The sequence below is a fragment of the Chiloscyllium plagiosum genome, unplaced genomic scaffold (assembly GCF_037043375.1).
Source record: "Chiloscyllium plagiosum isolate Xiang-an unplaced genomic scaffold, Cpla_swu_hap1 HiC_scaffold_1, whole genome shotgun sequence".
Classification (NCBI taxonomy): Eukaryota; Metazoa; Chordata; class Chondrichthyes; order Orectolobiformes; family Hemiscylliidae; genus Chiloscyllium; species Chiloscyllium plagiosum.
In genome coordinates, this window is record NW_028270139.1 from 144409063 (window position 1) to 144429431 (window position 20369).

Consider the following 20369-nt stretch of genomic DNA (forward strand, 5'->3'; position numbering starts at 1 on the left):
GCAGAAAATATGGAGGTATAGGATTAAGGGTGATTTAGCAGTTTGAAGCAGAAATTGACTTGCTGTAAGAAGACAGAGGGTGATGGTTGATGGGAAATGTTCATCCTGGAGTTCAGTTACTAGTGGGGTACTGCAAGGATCTGTTTTGAGACCACTGTTGTTTGTCATTTTTAAAAATAACTTGGATAAGGGCGTAGAAAGATGTGTCAGTAAATTTGTGGATGACACTAAGGTTGGTGGAGTTGTGGATAGTGCGAAAGGATGTTGCAGGTTACAGAGAGACATAGATAAGCTGTAGAGCTGGGCTGAGAGGTGGCAAATGGATTTTAATGCAGAAAAATGTGAGGTGATTCACTTTCGAAGGAGGAATATGGAAGTACTGGGCTAATGGTAAGATTCTTGATAGTGTGGATGAGCAGAGAGATCTCAGTGACCATATGCATAGTTCCCTGAAAATTACCACCCAAGTTGATAGGGTTGTTAAGAAGGAGTATGGTGTGTTAGCTTTTGTTGGTATTGGAATTGAGTTTCGTAACCATGAGGTCATGTTGTAGCTGTACGAAACTGTGCAGCCGCACTTGGAGTATTGCTTACAGTTCTGGTCACCACATTATAGGAAGGATGTGGAAGCATTGGAAAGGGTTCAGAGGAGATTTACTAGGATGTTGCCTGGTATGGAAGGAAGATCTTATGAGGAAAGGCTGAGGGACTTCAGGCTGTTTTCGTTAGAGAGAAGAAGGTTGAGAGGTGACTTAATAGAGACATATAAGATAATCAGAGGGTTAGATAAGGTGGACAGGGAGAGCCTTTTTCCTTGGATGGTGGTGGCTAGCACAAGGGGAAATAGCTTTAAATTGAGATGATAGATATAGAACAGATGCCAGAGATAGGTTCTTTACTCAGAGACTAGTAAGTGCATGGAACACCCCGCCTGTAACAGTAGTAGACTCACCATGTTTAAGGGCATTTAAGTGGTCATTGGATAAATGTATGGATGTAAGTGGAATAGTGTAGGTTAGATGTGCTTCAGATTGATTTCACAGGTTGGCGCAACATCGAGGGCTGAAGGGCCTGTACTGTGCTGTAATGTTCTATGCCCTATATTCTAAGGCTGATAATGGGACACGGCACTGCTAACAGAAGGGATCCACTAAGATGTCCCTGCTACTAATGCTTCCTGTGTCCCCCCACTACCATTCCGCTTCCTCACACGCTATTGCCTCGGGGTCCCTCACTAATCCTGGAGTTCCGCAGAGTGCATTGCCAGCAGCAGCGTGCGCTCACACTGGCGAGGAATAGGTGGCAGCCAGTGGGTGGCTGTCAGCTCCTGGGGCCTGGGGTTTCCATCAGCAGGTTCCCTGATTCCAGCAAAGCCCCAACCCCCTCCCCTTCCCCGACTAGCATTCCCTTTCAATGGCAACGTAGGGCTCTTGCTAGATCTTCAGCTATTCTTCACTTGTGGAACATGGCATCACTGACTGGGCCAGCACTTATTGCCTGTCCCTAGTTGCCCTCGAGAAGGTGGTGGTGAGTTGTCTGCTTGAACCATTGCCCTGTTGAACTGCTGTGGGTTGACCCAGAATGCCATTAGGGTAATGTCAATGAAATATATTTTAAAAATTAAGTCGTTATAATTGAATAAAACCACGAAGTAATTAATTTTGCAGGTTAAGAATGTCAGGATAGCTGGTATGTCACAGCTGTGGCAGTTGTCAATGTCGGTGTGGTTCAGAGCAAACTGGGTCTGCAACGAATGTCTGAATTGCAAATAGTTTTAGCTCATTATTTATTTTAGCTCAGATGCTATGATGTATCAGGAGAGGGAAATTTCATGGGCAATCACATGTCTTAGATTTATTTGTCTGGTTTTGTCTGAGGTCAGCAGGAGAATATGATTGTGACTCAAGCAGGTAAGTGGATCCAGAGGGCAAGATCCACAGACTTTGCAATGACCAGCAGATTTGAGGTTTTTTCAGCTTGTCTGGAGGATAGTGAGGGCTGCAGGATGGATGATCTTATTGAATGTGGCACCATGGCACAGGAAACCATTCATGCAGCGGGGAGGCCATAACCTGAGCCGTATGCAAATTGGGACTAAGGAAGAATCAGATTAGAGAGATGAATACGTACTTCAAAGACCGGTATGGGAGAAGTGGTTTCTAGTTTGTGAGGTACTGGGGAAAAGGGATACATACCGATAGGATAGTTTCCACCTGAACCATGCTTGGGTCAGCATTCTTTGCAACTGTATTGTTAGAGATGTAGAGAAGATTTTAAACAAATTTAGGAAAACATGGAAAATTAAAGAGTAGAATCAAGGCAATATTAATGTGGGGAATAATAAACAGAATGTGACAGGAAGGTATATAGTCTACAAACTGCAGAGTAAACTCACAAGTAAGATGAGAATTTACGAAAAGAATCAAATGGTACAACTAAAGGCTCTTTATCTGAATGCACATAGCATCCAAAGCAAAACAAACAAACCAAATGCAAATAAAAATGAAAAGTACAATCTGGTAGCCATTACAGAAACATGGCTGCAGGATGACATGGATTGGGACCCAAACTTTGAACAGCACAGGACATTTGGGAAGGACAGAGATGAGGAAAAGGTGGAGGGTGACTCTGTTAGTTAATGATGGTACAGAAAACTTTGTTTTAACTGACACCTTATGAACCAGAACTCTTGATAAACTGCAAAAATGATATATCTCAAATACCAAAAAGTTGCATTATTATTTAAGTAATTTACGTTGTAAATAAAGTATAACAGTGATGTGAATACCCCCTACATTATATTTCTATTACTTAGTGTGTGTTTTTACATTGATTTTATGGACTTCTTGATTACCTGGAATATTTGATCAATCAACACACTCCTGGTCTCAAAAGTGCCAGATGATAAAAGGTTTACTGTATTAACAAATTGGGGGGGGGGGGGGGGGTGACCTGCGTTCAGGAAACCAGGATGTAGAAACAGTTTACTTAAAGATGAGAAATGATACAGGCAAGAAGTCACTGATGGGAGTGATGTCTAGGCACCCTAATTGTAACCAACAATAGAATGGAGTATAAAAGAAGAAATAATGAGAGCTTGTCAGAAAGAATGTCAGTAATCATGGGAGTGAATGTAGGTTTGCTTGCTGAGCTGGAAGGTTCATTTTCAGATGCCTCGTCGCCATAACATCTTCAGTGAGCCTCCAGATGAAGCACTGGTGGTGTAGCCCGCCTTCTATGTATATGTTTGGGTTTCCTTGGATTGGTGATGTCATTTTCTGTGGTGATGTCATTTCCTGTGGTTTCTACAAGATTCACAGAGTCATAGAGATGTACAACACGGAAACAGAGCCTTCGGTCCAACCCGTCCATGCCGACCAGATATCCCAACCCAATCTAGTCCCACCTGCCAGTACCTGGCCCATATCCCTCCAAACCCTTCCTATTCACATACCCATCCAGGTGCCTTTTAAATGTTGCAATTGTACCAGCCTCCACCACTTCCTCTGGCAACTCATTCCATGCACGCACCAGCTTCTGGATGAAAAGGTTGCCACTTAGGTCTTTTTTATATCTTTCCCCTCTCACTCTAAACCTATGCCCTCTAGATCTGGACTCCCCCACCCCAGGGAAAAGACTTTGTCTATTAATCCTATCCATGCCCCTCATGATTTTATAAACCTCTATAAAGTCACCCCTCAGCCTCCGACGCTCCAGGGAAAACAGCCCCAGCCTGTTCAACCTCTCCCTGTAGCTCAAATATAGGGATGGCACAGTGGTTAGCACTGCTGCCTCACAGCGCCAGAGACCTGGGTTCAATTCCCGCCTCAGGCAACTGTCTGTGTGGAGTTTGCACGTTCTCCCTGTGTCTGCGTGGGTTTCTTCGAGGTGCTCCGGTTTCCTCCCACAGTCCAAAAATGTGCAGGTTAGGTGAATTGGCCATGCTAAATTGCCTATTGTGTTAGGTGAAGGGGTAAATGTAAGGAAATGGGTCTGGTTGGGCTGCTCATTGGAGGGTCGGTGTGGACTTGTTGGGCCGAAGGGCCTGTTTCCACACTGTAAGTAATCTAATCTAATTGAAATCCTCCAACCCCGGCCTACAAATCTTCTCAAAACTCACTATAATCGTGGGAGGTTTTAATCTACAACTGGACTGAGAATATCAGATGGCTGAAGGTAGCCCAGAAGAGGAGTTCATAGAAAGTTTTCTGGAAAGCTTTTAAAGAAAATCACATTCTGGAGCTGACCGGAGAGTAAGTTATGTTACACCTGGTGTTGTACAATGAGATAGGATTAATTAATAAATCCTGATAAAGGCACTTCTTGGTAGCAGCAATTATAATTTAATTAAATTTTACATCGTGTTTGGGGGAGAGAAGCTTAGAAGCAACACAAGTATTTGAAGCTTGAATGTGAGAGCCTGAAGAAATGAATTGACAATCCGAGGTCAGGGAATAGGTCAATAACAATCGGTTGCAGATATGTTCAATTTATGAAAGTAAAGCTCACATGAGGGAAGAAGTGAACTTGTACAATATCTTACATGACCTCAGGGGCTTCCAAAAGCAGTTTAAAGCTAAGCAAGTATGATTTGAAGTCACTGATGTAATGTAAGAAACATGGTAGCTAATCTATGTACAGCAAGCAGCCCCCATTCAACACCCCCTCTCCCTCACCACCAACAACCAGATTCCTCAGCTGTTCCAAACAAAGCATTGGCCTATGTTCTCCACTTCCATTGTTCTATATCAGCAATGTAACCAGGACCTTCAGAGGATGCACTGGCCCCTTTTTATCTATCTGTAAATCTATCCCATCAAACAAGGTTAAGCCATCACGATAAAAAACTGTGACCACCTATTAGCTGTCTTTGGGGCTTGACCACTTTCAACAGACACCTCAGCTGGAGACCTTACAGTCAGTCTGCAGTAGTGAGTAGACTGGGATCTTTCTTGATTAACCTTAAAAATACAAGCCATAAGACAGTGCTATTTTCTGGATCTGTAGATTGGAAGAAGCAAAAATTGCCCTTAGTAGAGTGATATGCTCTTCTTATCGGATGTGGGAGTTTAGTGAGAGTTTACGTGGTACTGAGGATTATATCTGCAATAAATGCTGTTGGTTTTGAATCCTATCGAATGGATAGGTTGGAGAGACAGTTAGGAGCAATGAGGAATTTACAAGAGCAAGGGGATGTGATGGATGGCAGTTATAGGAAGGGAGAAAAGTTACAGATACAGTCACATAGTTGGGTTAACTCCAGGAAAGGCAAGAGAGGGAGGCGGGTAATGCAGGAGTCTTCTGTGGCTATCCCCATTCCAAACAAGTATGCTGTTTTGGAAAATGTAGAGGATGATGGATTCTCAGGTTAATGTAGCACGACCAGCCAGGTTTCTGGTATCGAGACTGGCTGTAATGCAATGAGGGGTACGTTGGGTTCCAAGAGATCAATTGTGTTAGAAGACTCTCTAGTCCAAGGCACAGACAGACCTTTCTGTGGCCAGCAGAGAAAAAGCAGATTGGCGTGTTGCTCCCTGGTGCCAGGATCAAGGATGTCTCAGAGAGGGTGCAGTATGTTCTCAAGGGGGAGAGGGCCCAGCAAGAGGTCATTGTACACATTGAGCTAATGACATTGGAAGGGAAAAGGATGATATTCTGAAGGGAGAATATGGAGAATTAGGCAGGAATTTAAAAAGGAAGTCCTCGAGTGTAGTGATATCTGGATTACTCCCGGTGCTGCGAACGAGTTAGGGTAGAAATAGGAGGCGAGAGCAGATGAAAACATGGCTGAGGAGCTGGTGTGTGGGAGAAGGATTCACATTTTTGGATCACTAGAATCTCTTCTGGGGTAGAAGTGACCTGCACGAGATGGACGGATTGCACCAAAATTGGAAGGGGACGAATATACTGGCAGGGAAATTTGCTAGAGCTGCTCAATAGGATTTAAACTAGTGAGGTGGTGGTTGAGACTCAGGGAGATTGTGAGGAAAGAGATCAACCTGAGACTGGTATAGTTGAGAAACGACGCGAGTCAAACAGTCAGGAACAAAGTAGGACAGATAAACTGCATTTATTTCAATGCAAGAGGCCTACCAAGTGAACTCAAGGTATGGTCAGGAACATGAGACTGGGATTAGATTATATTAGTTACAGCATGGAAACAGGCCCTTCGGCCTAACAAATCCACACCAAACTGCCGAAGCGCAAAACACCCAGCATGGCCAATTCATCTAACCTGCACATTTTTGGATTGTGGGAGGAAACCACACAGATAATGTGCAAACTCCACACAGTCAGTTGCCTGAGGCAGGAATTGAACCCGGGTCTCTAGCGCTGTGAGACAGCAGTGCTAACCACTGTGCCACCGTGCCACCCACATATCATAACAATTACAGAAACATGGCTCAGGGATGGGCAGGTTTATAGCTCCTTGAAAGTGGAGTCGCAGGTAGATAGGATAGTGAAGAAGGCATTTGGTATACTTTCCTTTATTGGTCAGAGTATTGTGTACAGGAGTCGGGAGGTCATGTTGCAACTGGAAAGGACATTGATTAGGCCAATTTTGGAATTATGCGTGCAATTCTGTTCTTCTTCCTATCGGAAAGATGTTGTGAAACTTGAAAGGGTTCAGAAAAGATTTACAAGGATATTGCCAGGATTGGAGGATTTGAGCTACAGGGAGAGGCTGAATAGGATGGAACTGTTTTCCCTGGAGTGTCGGAGGCTGAAGGGTGACCTTATAGAGCTTTCTAAAATCTTGAGGGGTATGGATAGCATAAATAGATAAAGTCTCTTCCCTGGGTTGGGGAGTCCAAAACTAGAGGGCATAGGTTTAAGGTGAGAGGGGAAAGATATAAAAGAGACCCAAGGGGCAATGTTTTCACACAGAGGGTGGTACATGTATGGACTGAGCTGCCAGAGGAAGTGGTGGAGGCTGGTACAATTGCAACATTTAAGAGGCATCTGGATGGGTATATGAATAGGGAGGGTTTGGAGGGATATGGGCCAGGTGCTGGCAGGTGGGACTAGATTGGGTTGGGATATCTGGTCGGCATGGACAGGTTGGACCGAAGGATCTGTTTCCATTCTGTACATCTCTATGACTGTATAACTGGCCACATCTCCCCCAAAACGATGACCACTGTTAAAAATCCACATTTTAAAAGTCTTCCATTGTTTGTTTAATTTGTGGGAGTCACTGCTAAGGTTTATCATTTATTGTTCCGATTTTGATACAGCTGGTGGCATAATGAGCAATATCAGGGGCAGTTATGTGCCAACCATGTTTTGGTGAGACTGGAGTGACATATAGGTCTCATATAGGCCAGAATAAACAAAAACAGCAGGTTACTTTCACAAAAAGATATTAACAAATCAATTGAGATTTTACAACCATTTCAGAAAAATACAATCTTTGGATTAATGTGTCTTCAAATCCTCACATTTTTATGGCATAACATGATCTTATATTCTCAGCATTGTGAGCTGAGCAGCCACGCCACAACACTCCTGACTTCCTTTATTAAATGAGCTTAGAGACAAGCTGCTAAAGCTAAAGGGCTGTCAAACTAATTACAATACCATTTTGTGTGGTAACCATCACACTGTTTTACTTCTTAACCAGAAATTTACTTCAAAGGAAGCAAGCATGATTCCTAGCCTTTCTGATTTAAATCAACACAGTAGCACCATGGAAACAAGCAAGGTACATATACGCAGTGGAGAATGCAGTGGGGAACTTATGCTAACAATTCACTACTGGAAATCTTTGTCATAAAGAATTGGATGTCACAGCCAGTGAACTTGGTGAAAGAGCCTGGTGTCATTTTCATCTCAATGAGCATGTGCGTGGGTGAAGTGATTTCTTTCATTTGGCAACTGGACTGAATATGGAATTTGTTCACTGACAGCATTGTGGGTGTTCTTACACTTGGACTGCAGCAGTTCAAGAAGGCATCTCACCACCACCTTCTCCAAAGCAACTGACCACAGGCAATACCTTGCCAGCAATAGGCACATTTTATGAAAGACTAACAAACGAAAATTCCATCACTGTCCCTCGTCAGGAGGACATGCATAACTTGCTGGGTACTTTCCTTAGTTCTCCAGAGTGTGGGGCAAGAAACGTGCATATACCAAACTGAGCATCTCTTCAGCTTCAAGAGTGTTCGGTTCTTGCTCCTAACCAATTCTCCTCATAATTATTTGCAAAGCTCATTCCTGGACAGACAATCTTCAGAAGTCATTGTCCATATTGGCACAAATGACATAGGTACAGAAGAGTGCAGTGACAATTCAGGGAGTTAGGTAGTAAACTGAAAAGCAGGACCTCTGGGATAATAATCTCAGGATTACTCCCTGTGCCATATGCTCCTGAGGCTAAGAACAAAGCCATACTCCATTTGAACACATGGCTAAAGAGCTGATGTGGGTGGGGAGGCCTTCAGATATGTGGATCATTGAGATGTCTTCCAGGGTAGATGGGACACAACGGACGGCTTGTATCTCAACTGGAGGGTCACCAATATCCAGGTGGTGGGGGGGTTTGATAGTGCCACTCGGGAGCGTTTAAACTAGTGTGGCAGGGAGCTATAACCAGAGCAGAAGGTCAGTAAGTGTAGAGACTGGGGAAGAGCTTGAGATTAAGGCAAATCTCACTAATAGGAAGAACAGTCAGGGAGAGCTCGCTGAGCTCAGCGAAACTGGAGGATTGGACTTTATTTGCTTTGATGTAAGATGTATAACAGATGGATGCACTTAGAACCTGGATTAATGCATGCAATTATGATGTTGCTATCATAGAGACATGGTTTTAAGAAGAATAGGATTGGCAGCTTAACATTCTGCAATGTTAGATGAGATAGAGGAGGAAGCAAAAGAGGTAGGGAGTTGCATGACTGGTGAGGGAGCATATCACGGCTGTGTTGAGGGGGGACACCTGGAGGGATCTTGCAGCAAGTCATTATGGGTAGAATTGAGGAATAAGATGGGTGCAGTCACAATGCTGAGATTGTACTACAGATCTCTCAGCTGCCAGTGGGAGATAAAGGAAGAGGTATGTGTGTGGAAAGATGTGAAAGATGTGTTGGAGTGAATAATTTTAACTTCTCCCATATTGACTGGGACTCCTTTAGTGCTGAGGGTCTTAGGTGAAGAGCAGTTTGTTAGGTAAGTTCAGGAGAGTTTTTAAAACAGTATATGGATAGGCCAGTGAAGGAGGAGATCGTATGGACCTGGTATTGGGAAATGAGCCCAGCCAGGTGATCAAAGTTTCAGTGGGGGAGCATTTTGGGAATAGCGACCATACATTTTCGGATACTTACAGATAAGGACAAGAGTGGATCTCAGATGATATTTAATTGGCAGGTCAATTATAACCAAATTAGTCAAGAACTGGAGACTGTGGATTGGGAGCAGCTGTTTGAGGGTAAATCTATATCTGATAGTTGGGAGTCTTTTAAAGACCAGTTGATTAGAGTGCATGTTCCTGTGGAAATGAAAGACAGGAATGGCAGTATTTAGTGAATTAGTCATCATTAATGCCAAGTTACGGGATATGGTGGAAGAGTGAGCCAGGGTGGGATGCTCTTCAGATGGTTGGTGCAGACTCATTGGGCCAAATGGTGTCTATCTGTACTGAAGGGATTCTGTAATTATATGATTCAGTGACCTCCTGTCATCATTAGAGGAATTTTGTTTTATTCATTCATGGAATGAGGGCATCGCTAGCTAGGCCAGATTTATTTATTTATTTTTTTTTTTATTTTTTTTTTCTTTGAAAGGGAGGGTAGGGACTAAGTAATATTCCTGTTTATTTTTTTTTTTTTATTTTACACCCGGGACCAGCCGGGTAATTTTTTTTTTAATTTTACACCCGGGACCAGCCGGGTAATTTTTTTTTTTTCTTTTTTTTTTTCTTTTTTTTTTTTTCCTTTAAACCCCCACACTACCACCTAAGTGCGATAGTGCTTATTTTATCCCCAGCACCCATGGTGTGTGTGTGCAGGTGTGAGACACAGTGAAAGACACAAAGTGCACCAATCTTTTATTCAATTTCCACCACCAGGAAGATAGGAAAACACCCGGGTGGCCAGTGACAAACACTGCCCTTCACATCAGGGGACAGTGCTGTGTGATCAAAACAGTGAAGGGGAGGGGAGGGATGGGACTAAATCAAAATAGAATTGGAGGGAGAAATGATGCACTCCACTCCCTGCGGCGCCCACCTCTCCCTGAACAACTCCAGGGTGTTGGTGGACACCGCGTGCTCCTTCTCCAAGGACACCCGGGCTCTAACGTAACCGCGGAAGAGGGGCAGGCAGTCGGCCCTAACGACCCCCTCCACGGCCCGCTGCCTGGACCTGTTGATGGCCAGTTTGGCCAGGCCCAGGAGCAGACCCACGAGGAGGTCTTCAGACCTGCCCTCCTTCCTCCGTACCGGGTGCCCAAAGATCAGGAGCGTGGGACTGAAGTGCAGCCAAAAACAGAGGAGAAGGTTTTTAAGGAAATCAAAAAGGGAGTGCAAACGCCCACACCCAATATACACGTGGTCCACGGACTCCACAGCACCACAGAACAAGCAGTTGGGCTGGGAGTCCGTGAACCACCGCAATCTGCGGTTGCAGGGGACTGCTGCGTGCAACACCCTCCACCCCAGATCCCCGAGAGAAAGGGGGAGGACTCCCGCGTAGAGAGCCCTCCACTGGGGATCCCCACCGCCCGGTGGCAAATGGGCACGCCAAGGCTTGTCCGGACGGTGGATGAGGGAGAAGAGGTGGATGGTGTGCAGCAGCAGTCGATACAGGGCTCTTCTTTTTATTTCTTTAAACAAAACAAAATTAAAATTTCGGAGGCGGCTCAGGTTGTGGGGCACAGGCTCCCGCGGGAAGTACGGGACCTTGGGGCCAATGTGAAATTCCGTCCGGGCTGGGGTGTAGGCCAGATTTATTAGGCGAAAGTGACGACTGCAGATGCTGGAGATCAGAGTCTAGATTAGAGTGGTGCTGGAAAAGCACAGCAGGTCAGGCAGCATCCGAGGAACAGGAAAATCAACGTTTCCGGCAAAAGCCATTCCTGATAAAGGGCTTTTGCCCGAAATGTCGATTTTCCTGCTCCTCGGATGCTGCCTAACCTGCTGTGCTTTTCCAGCACCTAATTGCCCAGAGGAATCTGGAGTCACATGTCGATCAGATCAAGTAAGGATGGCAGTTTCCTTCCCTAAAGGACATTAGTGAACCAGATGGGGTTTTCCTGACAATCATTATTAGCCTTTTAATTCCAGCTTTTTTTTCCCTCTTTTTATTGATTTAAATTCCACCACCTGCCATGGTATAATCCCCAGGACATTACCGCGCTCTCTGGATTAATAGTCCAGTGATAATACCATAGGGCCATTACATCTCCTGCATGACTAAGCAACAATGAAGGAATAGAAATATATGTTAAGGTGATTGGAGAGAGATTTTGAAATGGGGATATTTGCCACTTGTGTACTCGGCACTTTATAATAATTTGATTTGTTAGGACCTCTCAAACTCAGTTTTTGGTATTTTTCAAACTCAGTCTCAGTAACACTGGAGATTAACTTTGTGACTCTTCTTTGGGGCATGAGTACTATTTTTGTGCTTCAGGGATCAGAACCAGACAGCCTAACCTGTTGCAACACATTCCTCCGTATTACAAAAGTGAAGTATTTTCCAACATTGAAATATCTTAACACAATATTTTAATTGCGTTTACTGTGCAGTGTACATGGAAGTCACATCTGCTTTCTATTAGGTTTCTTTGCCAAAGAATACAATGGTTGCTGTGCGCTGGTGGAGAGAGGGCTTTAGTCTGTGGTGAGCTGCAGACCACGGTTGAATAATAGGGACTTTTGGAGTTTTGACGGAATGCTTTCTCCTCTCAGAAGATGTAATGGGAGGAGTCCATAATAATGCAGATGATGTTAGAAGGGAATAAACTTTATAAACCAAAGTCTTTTCTCATTCTGTGCTCGTTTACATTCTTATGTATTTGTTCTTCGGAGACATTAGATTATTGTTGAACGTAAAACCCTAATGTGGAGCTGGCCTCAGGTTGAAGGGATCTTCTGGAATTGCTATCAGTTGTCTGCAGGGCTGGGCGAGGTGGGGGATGGAGGCCTGATCAGAAAATCATTTCCCAGAGTGTTTTTCGCTGAACTTATTGACCTTTGCACTTTCATTTGGGTTCAGCTTTGGGTTGGAAGGCTATGTCAGGGAGGGATGGTAGTGAGGAGAGTCTAGAAACTTTGCTCCAGGCAAGGTCAGCCGTTTGGTCTTTTCCTGTCCATTAATTTTGCACATTTATCTTAACTTCAGGAAACTAAGTTGTTCCTTAGCTCGATGATCAGCACCACTGTTTAAGACTTAGGCCTGCTGTTCATAGCTTCTTGAGTTGAACAGTGTCATTGTACCCTTAGTTGGTTTGAAGTTCTAACTTTGATGATTGAATTTACCTCATCCTGTTCAAAGGAGGGCATAGCCCCCAATGTTCACATTGTCAGGAGTTAACCTCCTAAGGTGATCCATTAAGCTGGGACAACATTCAGTTTGAAGTGAAAGGCTTTATCCCACAGTCATGGATCAGGTAAAATCAGTCACTCGATAAACTTATATTTCCGTAATAACTAAACTAAACTAAAAAACACTCAGCGGGTATCTGCGAAATGCATCTCCTGCACCTCACCTTCTTTAAAAGACAGTTTTTAAAAAAATTGTTCATGGGATGTGGGCATCGGTGGCTAAGCCAGCATTTATTGCCCATCCCTAATTGCCCAGAGGCCTGTTAAGAAATAACCACATTGTTGTGGGTTGGAAATCACAGACCAGGTAGGTACAGCAGTTTCCTTCCTTAAAGGTCATTAGTGGACCAGATAGGTTTTTCTGATAATCAACAATGGATTCATGGTCATCATTAGACTCATAATTCCAGATTTTTATTGAATTCAAATTCCACCATCTACCAGGGCAAGACTTGAATCTCGGTCCCCAGAGTGTTACCTAGATCTCTGGATTAATTGTCCAACAATAATACCACTAGCCCATCACCTCTCCAGACGTATACCTGGACAAGCACTGTCAGTCCAGATCTGCCTTAAGTGATTCCTAACATTTGCACCATACATGGCTGCCCTTGACTTATTGTACCTGGATTGCCAGAACAAGAGCAGGTCTGTTTCACTTTACTTAGGCCTGCTGGCAGCCATGACAAGCTTTCCAGGCTTTGTATTTCTGTTAAACAGCAGGGCAATACAAAAGTAACATGAGCCTGGTATCGCTGCCTGAGGGGGCAAACCGCATAAAGGCCAGGCAAGGCATTGCAAGGTAAGGTCAGGATGATTGGAGCATCCGGCTAGCGACTGAATTAAGAGAACAAACAAACACTGATGGAGATGGAGAGGTCTAGGAAGGTGGGGGAAGGTGTCAGAGATGGTCCAGGTGAATTTAAGATCGGGGCGGAGTGTTGGTGAAGTTGATGAAACCAACACCACTCCCCATCTCTTCCTCTGCTACATTGATGACTGCATCGCTACCACCTCATGCTCCCGCGAGGAGGTTGAGCAGTTCATCAACTTCACCAACACATTCCACCCTGACCTTAAATTCACCTGGACCATCTCTGACACCTCCCTCCCCTTCCTGGACCTCTCCATCTCCATCAGTGACGACCGACTTGACACCAACATTTTTTACAAACCCACCGACTCCCACAGCTGCCTGGATTACACCTCTTCCCACCCTACCTCCTGCAAAAATGCCATCCCATATTCCCAATTCCTCCGCCTCCGCCGTATCTGCTCCCAGGAGGACCAGTTCCACCACAGAACACACCACGTGGCCTCCTTCTTAAAAGACCACAATTTCCCTTCCCATGTAGTAAAAGATGACCTCCAACACATCTCATCCATGTCCCGCACTTCCGTCCTCAAACCCTACCCCTCCAACCGCAACAAGGACAGAACCCCTCTGGTCCTCACCTTCCACCCTCCCAACTTTCGCATAAACTGCATCATCCGCTGACAGATGAAGGAATTGCAAAACCTGTGCCCACACCTCCCCCCTCACCTCCATCCAAAGTCCCAAAGGAGCCTTCCACATCCACCATAGTTTCACCTGCACTTCCACCAATGTCATTTATTGTATCCGTTGCTCCTGATGCGGTCTCCTCTACATTGGGGAGACTAGACGCCTCCTAGCTGAGCACTTTAGGGAACATCTCTGGGACACCCGCGCCAATCAACCACACCGCCCTGTGGCCCAACATTTCAACTCCCCCTCCCATTCTGCCGAGGACATGTAGGTCCTGGGCCTCCTCACCGCTGCTCCCTCACCACCCGATGCCTGGAGGAAGAACGCCTCATCTTCCGCCTCGGAACACCTCAACCCCAGGGCATCAATGTGGACTTCACCAGTTTCCTCATTTCCCCTCCCACCACCTTACCCCAGTTCCAACCTTCCAGCTCAGCACCATCCTCATAACCTGTCCTACCTGCCAATCTCCCTTCCCACCTATCCACTCCACCCTCCTCTCTGACCTATCACCTTCATCCCCACCCCCATCCATCTATTGTACTCTTGGCTACCTTCTCCCCAGCCTCACCCACCCATTTATCTCTCCACCCTAGAAGCTCCCTGCCTTCATTCCTGATGAAGGGCTTTTGCCCGAAACCTTGATTTTCCTGCTCCTCGGATGCTGCCTGACCTGCTGTGCTTTTCCAGCACCACTCTAATCTTGGGTCTGAACTCCAGCATCTGCAGTCATCACTTTTGCCTCACCAACATTCTGTACAACCACAACATGACATCCAAAGCATGCCAAATACCTTCTTTATCACCCTGTCTACCTGTGACACAACTTTGAAGGAACTATGTACTTGAAACCCTAGGTCTCTCTGTTTGACAACACTATCCAGGGCCCCACCATTAACTGTGTAAGTCCTGCCCTTGGTTGTCTTACCAAAATGCAGCACCTGGCATTTGGGCAAATTAAACTCCATCTGCCACTCCTCGGCCCATTGGCCCATCTGATAAAGATTCTGTTGTGGTATTACATAACGTTCTTCACTGTTGCAATTCAAACCAAATCTGGCCAGAGCTCATATTGCACAGATCCTGATGAGATTCAGCCTGAATAATGTATATCGCATTGACATGTGGGATATTAGGACTCACAGATGGAGCCGGAATCAGAAAAAAAATGCAGCAATATCCCTGAAAACCATCACTGCTCTGTTAAAAGTAAAGCCACAACACATAAGGAAATTATCAATTTCAAGACACCACAATATTTAAATTGTCCCCTAATGACAGGCATATGTTGGCAACAAATTATTTTGGAAAATTAACTGACACACATAGTAATGTACTAAAAGCCATCACTGAAAACACATTTTCTATGGACTGGGAAGGTCACTGTATATTTGACTTTAACCCAATCATTGTACTTCATGTAATTCACAGTCAGTGAGATCCTTTGAGATGTGGTCACGTATAAATGTCAATCTTTATGAAATAAAACTGTTCAGTATTAAAATATCCAATTAATCGTGTTAATTACAATAATAATGTTCATGAACTACATTTGGTTAAAATATTCAAAACTGCTCTTTCCCTTTTACAGCCACAGTCCACAAAGTTTCCGTCCCTGCCACTCGGTATAATTTTGTCTCTAAAGGTGTTTTACCTGATACAGAGATGCTTCTGTTATCTCCCACTGCTTCCCAATCTTTTACAAATGGAAACAGCTTTTCCTTATTCCCAATGTCCAGATCCCTCATAATTTCAAATACCTCTATAAAATCCGCCCAAGCCTTCTGCTTTCCCAGAAAAACAGTCCCAACTTCTTCAATCTATCCTCATAATGAGTTTCTAATTGCTGGAAGAATTTTTGTAAACCTTGAGAACAGCTTCAACCTTGTAATCTAGGGTGTTGACCTGTAGATAAAGAAGATTATCTTGCTCTTGATGTGGGTTGGATAATGTGCTCGGTGTGTCAGATGTAATCATCCTGGTGCCTGGTTGGTATCAAAGTCAGAGCCTTGGAGATTGCTAACTGATTCGATGGTATCACATGTGATCTGTTGCATCACAGTGTGGTTTGAATCTGGTGAATTGTGACGATATTAGGGTCGGGAGTACACTGGTAGCCTTACCACTGATGGACAGTTGGTATCCACCCAGATTTCAGGAAGCCAAGATGAGTTTGCATATTGGCACTGCAGGCTGACCCTGCCAATACATAGAATTGGTGATCCCTTGTTTGCTGGGAGACAGTCTCTCACAGGTTGTGCACTGAAATACTACTTACTGAGGTGCATACCTTTTGAGGTACATGATGGCAATATGTTGACACTAGTTCCTGTGTCATTTAAAAATTTCTAATTTATGTTTATTATTTATGTAAACCTTCCTATTTAATATTATGATATTCATGTTTATAAGGTGAAGGCAAAATCACCATAGTCCCAAAGGACCATAGGGTTCCTCTGTCATTAGAGATTGTTGGTTGTTTGTCCTGAGGGTCAGCACACCTCAGGCAAGGGGAGAGGTCAAGAAGGTGCAACAGTCACGGTAACCTCAAAAACCCGACAAGCAGGTTAACAATAAGGAAAGCATAGATCATAACACCATAAGACATAGGAGTGCAAGTCAGGCCATTCGGCCCATTGAGATCACTCCGCCATTTAGTCATGGCTGATGAGCATTTCAATACCACTTACCCTCACTCTCCCCGCCTCCCTAGTTCCTTGTGAGATCAAGAATTTATCAATCTCTGCCTTGAAGACTTTAACGTCCCGGTCTCCACTGCGCTCCGTGGCAATGAATCCCACAGGCTCACCACTCTCTGGCTGAAAAAATGTCTCCTCATTTCCTTTTAAAATTGACCCCCTCTAATGCGAAGGCTGTGCATCCAGGTCCTAGTCTCCCCACTTAATGGAAACAACTTCCCAGCATCCACCCTTTCTAAGCCATGCATTATCTTGTAAGTTTCTATTAGATCTCCCCTCAACCTTCTAAACTCTAATGAAAACAATCCCAGGATCCTCGGCCATTCATCGTATGTTAGGCAAAAGCTTGATCGTACCACTGAAAGGTCACTGCACAGACTTTACTATGAATCCCATTAATGTGTATGCATTTGCTTTTCACTGTTGCTACTCCATTACCTTGGTCCCTTTAAAACTGTTGCTTTAAAGCATCCAGGCTTATCATATCAAGATTTTGTCTGTCAGTGGTGCTGACACCGAAAGAGGAGAGATGACATCAAGCAAAGTGTCTTTTCTGTTTTGCTAAGGATTTGAAGAAAGAAAATGTCAGAATCACCTGTTATCTGGACAAAGAACTGGATGTGGATGACCTGGCATTGAAGAATTCTACAGACATTTATTGCTGCTGGCTATGATATGAAAAGACGACATTGATTGGCACATCAGTGTCTGGACTAACATTATCTTACAAGTATTAGGTTACAAAAAGCAGCATGCTTCCAGGTGATCCTCAAGTTTTAAGTGATCTCCAAGGTAAGATGTAGTAACGGAGCATCCTACCCTCAGGCCACATGTCATCATGTGGTGAATATAACATCAGCATGTCTCTTAAATTTGGAGATGCAGGTGTTGGACTGGGGTGTACAAAGTTAAAAATCACACAACACCAGGTTATAGTCCAACAGGTTTAATTGGAAGCACACTAGCTTTCGGAGCGACGCTCCTTCATCAGGTGGTAGTGGAGGGCTCGATCGTAACACAGAATTTAGAGCAAAAATTTACAGTGTGATGTAACTGAAATTATACATTGAAGAATTGATTGTCTGTTAAGCCTTTCATCTGTTAGAATACAGTGACAGTTTCACTTCTTTCATGTGTAAATCACAAACTTTTTTTTAAAAAGTTGCATTCTCAGGTTAGCTGTTAACAATGGTGATAGCTAGACAATATGTTGAAGGTGTTAGCCCCCTGTGTTCTCTGCCTATGCCATGATGTTTAGATTGATTCTAATCTAAAAAGTGAGATAACGGAGTTTTACATGAATTCATGCAGTTTTTGAGCAAAGTACAATGTAACCTGCAAGTACAAATTCACCCCACAAAGTATATGTGTGTGTCTGTCTGGGTTGGGGGTTGTGAGTGTGAGAAAGTGTGTGTGTGTGTAGTGAGTGCAAAGTGTCTTAAGTCTGTGTGGGGGTGCATGTGTGAGTGTGGGAGTATGTGTATCTGTAAGGGTGTCTGTGCGCGTGTCTGTGTATGTGTGTGTCCGTGTGTATGTGTGTATAAGAGTGCCTGTGTGTGTGTGAGAGTGTGTGTATGTAGTATAAGTTCGGTACCCATAGGGAAGGCCTCAACCGGGACCTTGAGTTCATGTCACATTACAGGTGACCACCATTGCACTATACACACACACAGACACACTGTTTCCACTCCCTCACTGCTGCCACACCCTCATTGCCGCCACACCCTCATTGCCGCCACACCCTCACTGCCGCCACACCCTGCCGCCACACCCTCACTGCCGCCACACCCTCACTGCCCCCACTCCCTCACTGCCACCACACCCTCACTGCCGCCACTCCCTGACTGCCGCCACTCCCTCATTGCCGCCACTCCCTCACTGCCCCCACTCCCTCACTGCCACCACACCCTCACTGCCGCCACTCCCTGACTGCTGCCACTCCCTCACTGCCCCCACTCCCTCACTGCCACCACTCCCTCACTGCCACCACACCCTCACTGCCACCAATCCCTGACTGCCGCCACACCCTCACTGCCCCCACTCCCTCACTGCCACCACTCCCTTACTGCCGCCACACCCTCACTGCCACCACACCCTCACTGCCGCCACTCCCTCATTGCCGCCACTCCCTCACTGCCCCCACTCCCTCACTGCCGCCACTCCCTCACTGCCGCCACTCCCTCACTGCCGCCACATCCTCACTGCCGCCACTCCCTCACTGCCGCCACATCCTCACTGCCGCCCCTCCCTCACGGCTGCCCCTCCCTCACTGCTGCCCCTCCCTCACTGTTGCCACTCCCTCACTGCCGCCACTCCCTCACTGCCACCACACCCTCACTGCTGCCCCTCCCTCACTGTTGCCACTCCCTCACTGCCGCCACTCCCTCACTGCCGCCACTCCCTCACTGCCGCCACTCCCTCACTGCCGCCAAAAACTCACTGACGCCAAAAACTCACTGACGCCAAAAACTCACTGCCGCCCCTCCCTCACTGCTGCCCCTCCCTTACTGCCGCCACATCCTCACTGCCGCCACTCCCTCACTGCCGCCCCTCCCTCACTGTTTCCACTCACTCACTGTTGCCCCTCCCTCACTACTGCCACTCCCTCACTGTTTCCATTCCCTCGCTACTGCCACTCCCTCACTGCTGCCACTCCCTCACTGCTGCCACTCCCTCACTGCTGCCCCTCCCTCACTGCTGCCACTCCCTCACTGTTGCCCCTCCCTCACTGCTGTCACTAATTCCCTTCCTGACCTGCCCATTGCTTCTCATTCATGGGTTTTGTCTCTCCCACATTCGCTGTTGATAGGTCACTGCACCAGAGAGGACCAGTCTGCAATTGGAGAAACAGCTCCTCGTGAAATCTGACTGTCCGTGGGAGAGGAATGACTTTTCTCTGATTGGTCACCCTCATGATTGGGAGATTTCAGGGATTTGGGGAAGGCCCCCCTCACTGTCACCTGTGGGTGTGTTCTGAACATTACTTGTCCTACAGTTCAGGACTTTGAAATTCTTTGGTATGGTCATCAGAAAGACTGCAGCGAGGTCGAGACACACAAGGAGGAATCATTGACCATCTGTCAGTCACATTGGTTAGCATTTGCCAATTTGATTAAAACCATTTTAGGGCAATGTCAGAACTGAAAACCTAAGGTTCTGATGATTGACAAGTCACCTGGAGCATTAACTTTGTTTCTCTCTCCACTGTTATGCTGGACCTGCTGAGCATTTCAAGCATTTTCTTTGCGTTAAATGTCACAGAACATAGAACGTTACAGTGCAGTACAGGCCCTTCAGCCCTCGATGTTGCACCGACCTGTGAAATTAATCTGATGCCCATCTAACCAACACCGTTTCATTATTATCCATATGTTTGTCGAATGCCCATTTAAATGCCCTTAACGTCGGTGAGTCGACTACTGTTGCAGGCAGGCCGTTCCACACCCCGACTACTCTGAGTAAAGAAACTACCCTGATATCTGTCCTAAATTTACCACCCCTCAAGTTAAAGCTATGTCCCCTCGTGTTAACCTTCACCATCCGAGGAAAAAGGCTCTTCCTGTCCACCCTATATAACCCTCTGATTATCTTATATGTCTTTATTAAGTCACCTCTCAAC